This window comes from Leptosomus discolor, chromosome 3, assembly GCF_034619465.1.
Source record: "Leptosomus discolor isolate bLepDis1 chromosome 3, bLepDis1.hap2, whole genome shotgun sequence".
Classification (NCBI taxonomy): Eukaryota; Metazoa; Chordata; class Aves; order Leptosomiformes; family Leptosomidae; genus Leptosomus; species Leptosomus discolor.
The window spans coordinates 51,120,924-51,128,008 of NC_141393.1; positions in this window are offsets into that span (position 1 = coordinate 51,120,924).

Below are 7,085 nucleotides of genomic sequence, written 5' to 3' on the forward strand. Positions count from 1 at the left end.
GGCAGGGCCTTAACAAACTTGCCTCTGTTCTGTCAATGTATCTTAAGATTTGGTATTAATTTCTTGTAGGCTGGGCACTACCTGTATATTACTGAAAAAACACACTCTTTGTATCATCTGCTATTCTCCCTCCAGAGAAAAGGTGCCTGTGTTCAGGCTTTCTTCCCAAACTGCCATATAACTTAAATAACTTCAAAAAACCAAAGCACCTTTTAGGTGCCATGTGCTACCTGTGCTGCAAACACTGGTCTCAACAGCTTCATCCTAAAATGATGACCTAGGACAAAACAGCTGGTTTTCTTTGGAATGCTGCTGTTAAGCTGCAGCAGGTTTTACCATCCACCTCTAACAGTATTGAGTGACTTTCAAGAGCTCCTATGCCTAGTGTTTGTTCTGGAAGAGCAGTTTTGTTATGCTGTGTTTTCTGTGGGCTCCAGATTTGCTCTTGTCAGTTGGCTGCACTGTGTTAGAAACTGCTGCCATCCTGCACTCTGAGACAAAGGGCCTTCCCAATTTTCCCATCAGTTCTTGTACTGCATTGTTCAAATGTGAGCATACTTTACTTGCTGCAGTGATTGAACTGTGTTTTGGCTTCTCTCTGTGAACTTAAAAGGGGTGGCCCTGATGTTTGCGGGGTCTGTATTTTTTGACTTTGCGAAAACAATTGGGTTTATGGCTTGAAGTACAACAGGTAGCAATAAAAGCTTTTTACAGAGCAGCTGTCTCAAAGATAGGTATGCTTTCTGTTACCTGTACCTTGATCTTGACTGATAATAATTTTCTCCAGTGCTTTGTTTTTGGAAGTGTATTTATTACTGTTACAGCATTGTTCCGGTGAGGCAAGGTGCTCCCAGAGTATCAGCCAGGCAGGTGCTTCTTGGATGTGTTCAGCAGGAAATCATACTCAATATGCCCCACAGAACCTCTTGAGGTCTGTTGCATGTGATGCTGCAGGCAGTAGACGTCCTCACTTCACTTTTCATGAAGCTTCCGTCTGTGATTGCTTCAGACTGGACCCATAAAAAGCATTTTTAATATAAACAAATAGTGGCTTGCCTTTAATTCAGGATGAGCTTGGCAAGCCAGCAGTTACTTTTTATAAGGTTTAAAAAGGTGGCTGTGTTCTTTGTAAAGCACCTGATTGCAGTAATGTTTCTGCCTGTAGCTAGACTTCTAGGAGACCTCTTTCTCCATTGGCAGACCCCCCAGATGACCAGAGACAGTACCATCAGTAGTAGGACCTATTCTCCTTGCTCCTTCTCTCCCTGGTGTTTTGAGCTGGGTTGAATTGATTAATTTCAACTGTTTGAGGAGCATAGTCACATATCCCAAGGCTTCCAGTGCATCTCTGTTCTTCCGTTCTCTAACTGGGCTCCTGTTGTGTGACATGTCTGCAGTTGTGTTTGGTTTTTTTAATGCAAACATGGGATGAAATTAAGACTCTGGTAGCCTGTATGTTGTTTTCAATTTGATCAAGTAATAAATCTAATTTCAAAATGGACAATCTGTAGACTAATTTAAGAACTAAAGCAATGCAACTTGGAAATTCTCATCATGCTTCTAATTTTTCTGCTAGCCTTATTGCTTTCTAATACTTATCTCCTTACTTCTTATCCAGTTAGTTCTCGGGTGTCTTTCACTTGCTAAGTGGAGTTCAGTTATTTAAGGACTCAGTCCAGCATGGCTGTTCGACTAGAACACGGACAGAGTCACAGAGTCATCCCTTCTCATTGAAGTACAGACCAGTGAGACATCTGCAGTAAGGGCTGAGTTGCCTTAGGTTCCCTCTGTAGCTGACAATGGCAGTGCCAGAAGATGAGTCACCAGAAAATCTTACCTGCATGCAGAGTCAGACAGCTCTGTTCTTTACTTTGGTGTTGACTCATGAATTTCACAGTTCTGATTAAGACTTGCTGAACTGTCCGTCAGGGAGAGGCAATTCTTCTATCTTAGCTCAGGGATTTTTGTTACTGATATACTGAGTGACCTTGAGTAAATTGCTTATTCATTGTAGTCTTATTTCAGCCTGTATCTTTGAAGCCTAAAGTGCCAGGTATTCCTGGAGTCAGCTTTTGTAGTTTGGGAAAATGTTAATGTGTCCTTTTCCCTGACAAATTTGTAGACATTGCGCTGAACCTTTAAGTGTGTGCATTTAGGTTAGTGTAAAGTTTGCAGTATTTTAAGTTCAACATGAACAACATGCAATATTGCTAAAAGTCAAAATAATCCCTTTTCCCATAATCTTGTTTGTTTGTTTGTTTACATTGCTGTTAGAGCTGTTTGGCAGCTTTAGATTTCTCCCTCAGATGAGTGAAGAGTGCAACACTTCAAGCGAGGCGAGTGTGGTGTCGCTTGGTTCCAGTAATAAGCATAGCTGAGGGTGTGTATCAGTAGTTTGACCTCACCAGAATGGTCTACAGAGGAATGGGAAACATTCACCTGATAGCTATCTTTTGAGGAATCTCTGGCAGATCCATACAGAAACATTGCCACAGCCTCCTTGCTGCAGCTTGAGTAATGTGACAATGCTGAAGTCAAAACTGTTCTGACAGCACCTAGCACGTGAGGGAAATATGTGGGATGGTACTGGAAAAAGATTAAAATGGTGTAGTATGTGTGTTTAATTTCTAGACAAAACTGAGTGAAGGTAGGAGAGCCTGAAAAGAGGTGGCCTTGGCCTGTAATTCTGTGTTGAAGAAAAGTTCTGTCTTCGTGAATGGTTCTAGTGGGCTGTGAACACCTTCAGTACACAATGCAAGAGAGAAATTAAATAGGCCTGCTGTCTGGGCTCTTCCACCTTTGCTGGGGGAGTTAGTCCTGTGTGAGCCACTGCCTGGTGTACTCAGTGTGGGTCCCTCATGCTGTGAGAGGACCCAACACCCCAGGAACTGGGATGCTTTCATCTTTATCCACGCTGCTGGCTGAAGGGTGAGCTACCTCCCCACGGGCTGTGGGCAAAGTGGGTGGCTGATGTGCTGGGATGTTTTCATACCTAGGCTGAAGTCCTCTATATAGAGTTAGGAGAGACCTGTCTTTGCAGCTCAAGCATTTGTACCAGGCAGTGTCATGTCCAAGCAGTACCCGTGACTGAACTGTGATGCAATACATACAAGTATGCTATAGACCAAAGCAAACTACTTCAAGAAGTACAATGAATCAAGTCCATGGTCTTGCTGAATTTAGGGAGGCGGGGGGGTGTTGTACCCGTGGTCCTCCAGAGAAGTTTCAAACATGGGGATCAGATGGTTGTGAATGTCAGTTAATGTTGGTTAATATGCTTGGACTTTCATTTCATCAAGTGCTGATGCTTCTCTTGAATACAGTATCTCTGTATCTTTTGGGTTAATTTTTGTGTCTGTCTTCACAACAGTGGTTAACTCAAACTTCATTACCACAAGCAATTTAAAAAAAAAAAAGGGGGGACTCAGTGTCCTGGGTACAGGACATGGGTGCCTTTAGTGTGGGTAATGGGTACTGACCAGCTGTAGGCTGCATGTGCAGAGGAGCTATTAACTTGAAGCCAGTTTTGTGGAAATCGGGAGCGATGTGTGGTGCTGGTGTGCTGCTGCTGGAGATACAGGACTGCTCTGCTGAGAGCAAGGAATTGGCAATGAGGAGCAACTACACCGAAGGGCTCAGCAGCCTGTCTGGTTGGAGCTGTGCTTGCCTGTAGTGAATAGCTGCCTGGGCTGCTTGGCTCCACAGCAGGGACACAGCTTTTGCTTGTCCAGGCCCAGCAGAGCTGGGGCAGAATGAAGGGAGCAGCTGGCAGCCAGAGGTGGGTCTGTCCTGAGTCCTTTCTGTCTTTCCTATTTTCAGCTGGATGGATGCTTCCAAACACCATTTAACAGCTGGTGTCCACAGGGACTGGCAGGGAAGTTAATGCTCTTACTCTGCCTTTTTCCCCTGCATGTGGGGAGGTAACGCAGGGCATCCTGTTTGGACCCTCAGCCATCCTTGCAGTGGAGCTGTGGCCAGCCCTGCTTTTTCTCACTGGTTGGAAGTGAAGTCTCCTCATGGATCCCTGTGGGAGCAGGGGTCTGCAGCGCTGTCCCGAGTGGGAAGGCCCCAACTTGGGCCCTCAGTGCTGTGCAGAGCCTGGCAAGGGGAAAGGGACAGAAAAACAGACCTTGGCTCTTCTCACTCCCCAGCTGGAGTGGCTGAGGGGCTGCCAAGGGCTGTGTAGCAAGGAGAAGAAAGACAGTGTTCATGGGAGCTGCATGGCTCTGAGCTGCTGGGCTGGGAGCCAGGCACGTCAGCACCTGATGGGCCAGCTCGAGGAAGGGCTTCTTGCTCCTTGTCTTCAGCTGAGCCTGGGGCTTCTCCAGATGAGCCCAACTAAAGGGTCCCAGTGTAGTGAAGTCTCTCCTGCCATGCTGTGCTGCCTTTTGTGGGCTGGGTTCTTGCCTGCATGGGGCATCACTTTGGCAGCAATGTGCTGGGGGTCTTTCCCCAGGAGCCCAGCTCCTGCACTGCTCCCTGGACCATTCTGCCTGAGGCAGCTGCCTGCGGTCCCTTCTGCCTGCCTGTGTCACCCAGCCTCTATCAATTTGTGGGGGAAGCCCTGGGGGACCTGTATCATTCCCTTGCTCAGGCTCTGCAGACAAGCAGCCTCCAGTCTTGTGCTGGTGATGCTGAGGCTGCATGGATGGTTCCCAGCAAGAGGTAGAGGGCGGGGGCCGTGGGGTGAATGCTTGGGGGCTGGACTGTCCTTGTTTCTCACAGCAGATTCCCCACCCCTTCTCCAGGCAGGCTGGAGCACCTCAATTGTTCCTCCAGCTGCTGCTGGATAGAAGAGCCCTTGTGCAGCCTTTTTGAGGAGGTGCCTGGTACCTGCTGGGGGACACTTTCCCCTTCCCAGCGAATGGATGCCTGGCTATGGCTGGGCCCTGCCCACTGCCTCAGAGGTGTTTTGGTCTTTCCACTCTTCCAGCACAACCTCTCCCTCAGCCTTATAAGCAGGTGAGATTGCTCAGGGCTCTGCTACCTGGGGACAGCTCTGTGCAGGCCCTGGGAGCTGCCAACAGTTCTGGTGGGAGGAGTGGTGAGACAGGTCTATGCCTGGAGTATGTCTCTCTGGGAGGTGCTGCACAATCAGTGTGCCCTTGGCCCTGGGTCACCAACCCAGGAGAGGTTTGGCTATGCTGGGCATGTGCTGGCCTGGGCTCTTGACAAAAGTGCAGCGCAGAGTGAGGGTGAGTAGGTGGCACTTCAGGTTTGGGGTCAAGGATGCTTGTAACATCTGGGATGAAATAAGTGTGGGTTGGCTGTGGGCTGGAGCAGCAGGCTCTTGGATGGCACAGTACCTGGGAACATCTGGATGGAGGGACCAGGGCTTGTGGCTCAGGGCAGGGAGCAGTCACACTGCCCGTGGGCTGGGCTGGATGCATGTGGGGGTTCTCCCAGCACCTGGCCAGCAGTGACGGTGGTGGTGTTGGCTGTAGTGGGCCCTTGGGGTGGTATCCTGGAGGCCAGAGGAGCTTGCTGGAGAAGTGTCTGCATGCTGCCAGGAGGGATGCTACAGCAGAGGTCAGGGCTGCCCTGAGTACTCTTCTTCCACAGTCCCTGCAGCTGCTTGTCAGCTGGCAGAGGGCCCATGTGGGTGCTGTTGTGATTCATGTACCCCAGCACAGTCATGCACAGTGGCAGCAAATGCAGATGGTATTTCAGGTCTAGTGGCTGAAAGCATGTGAAATGCGTCCTGAAGGCACTTGAGCAGGGGCTCATATACTCGAGGATGCTAGGCAATAAGATCTTGTGCTCCATGTGTTATTGTTTTGGGAGGAGGATGGACAGGTATTTGGCTGACCGGCTCTGGAGCAAGAGAGAAGAGATGGCTACAGAGGGATGATGAAGCTGCTGGTGGGATTGGGGTGCAAGGACAGCTCAGATGGCAGCTGGCAGAGCAGCCAGGTGGGAGCTTGTCAGCCCCTGCATGATCTGGGCTCCTAATCCGTGCATAGGGCTGGACCCTGAAGAAGCCTCTTGCCTGCTATAAAGGGAGTGCTATGGGGCTGGCATTTACCCTGCCATAGTGTGCTCTGTCCAGAGCATGGTCTCCTCCTGTGTGGCAGTTCTTGCAACGCTGGTGTGATAGGGGCCCAGCCTAGGGATGATTTGGTGAACCTGCCCCCCTGTGTCAGGCAGCTTTTATGGGGCTGTGCTTGCCTTCCTAAAGCAGCCCTTCCTCCTGACCTGCTGGCATCCCTAGGACAAGGCACGGGCTCTGCCTGCCAGCCATGAATCTGTATCAGAGACAGAGTCTCTGCTTGAGGCTGGATTCATGCTCTTACCCTGTCTCTGTAAGATCTGTCGCATCCCTCCTGTCTCCTCCAGCAGCGTCTCTGCTCCTTTTCCCCCCTCAGTTGAGTTTATTGGGTGGATGACTGCCTGAGGCTCAGAATCAGCAGCTGCGCTTGCTGTCAGGCCCTGTGGATTTGGGATGTGCAGGGATGGGAAGGGAGGAAATGATGGCTTTGCCCTTTGACAGTGCATTGCAGGGCACAAGGCCAGCTCTCTTCCCTGATGGGCTGCAAACTCAACTGTGCTCTTCTGCTTCTCTGGCTTTTCCTGTGGGCTCGGGGCTGAAACTGCTCCTCTGCTGCAGCTGCTCTGACAGCTTGCCCTGCAGTTCCCTGTCCTGTTGCAATTGCACCCACAGTGCTGTCTGTTTGGGTGCCTGAGTGCACTTTTGACTCGTCACAGGGTGTCTGGGCAGCAACCTGTTTCATCATTCTTAGGGTTCATGGCAGTGGGTTGTGAAACCCTCTCTTCCCCACCCTGCTTGGTCCTGTGCATGCAGGAGGGACAATGCTTGTGGAGCTGCTTGTCTCCCCTGGCTGGGACAGCAGTGACACTGTACCTGGCTGCAATGCTCCGTGCTACACTCTGTCCCTGGCACACCTCTGCTATGGGAATTACTAGGGCACAGCACAGGATCTCAGTACCCTGTGCTGGTGTAGGGTGGAGGAGCTACTGCTGCCCTGTGTGCTCTAGTGGGGACCTGCCATTTCCATCTGCGTAATAGAGACTGTAGCACAACCACCATTGGCCCACTCCTGGGATGTTTTTAGGCCTGGCTGTGC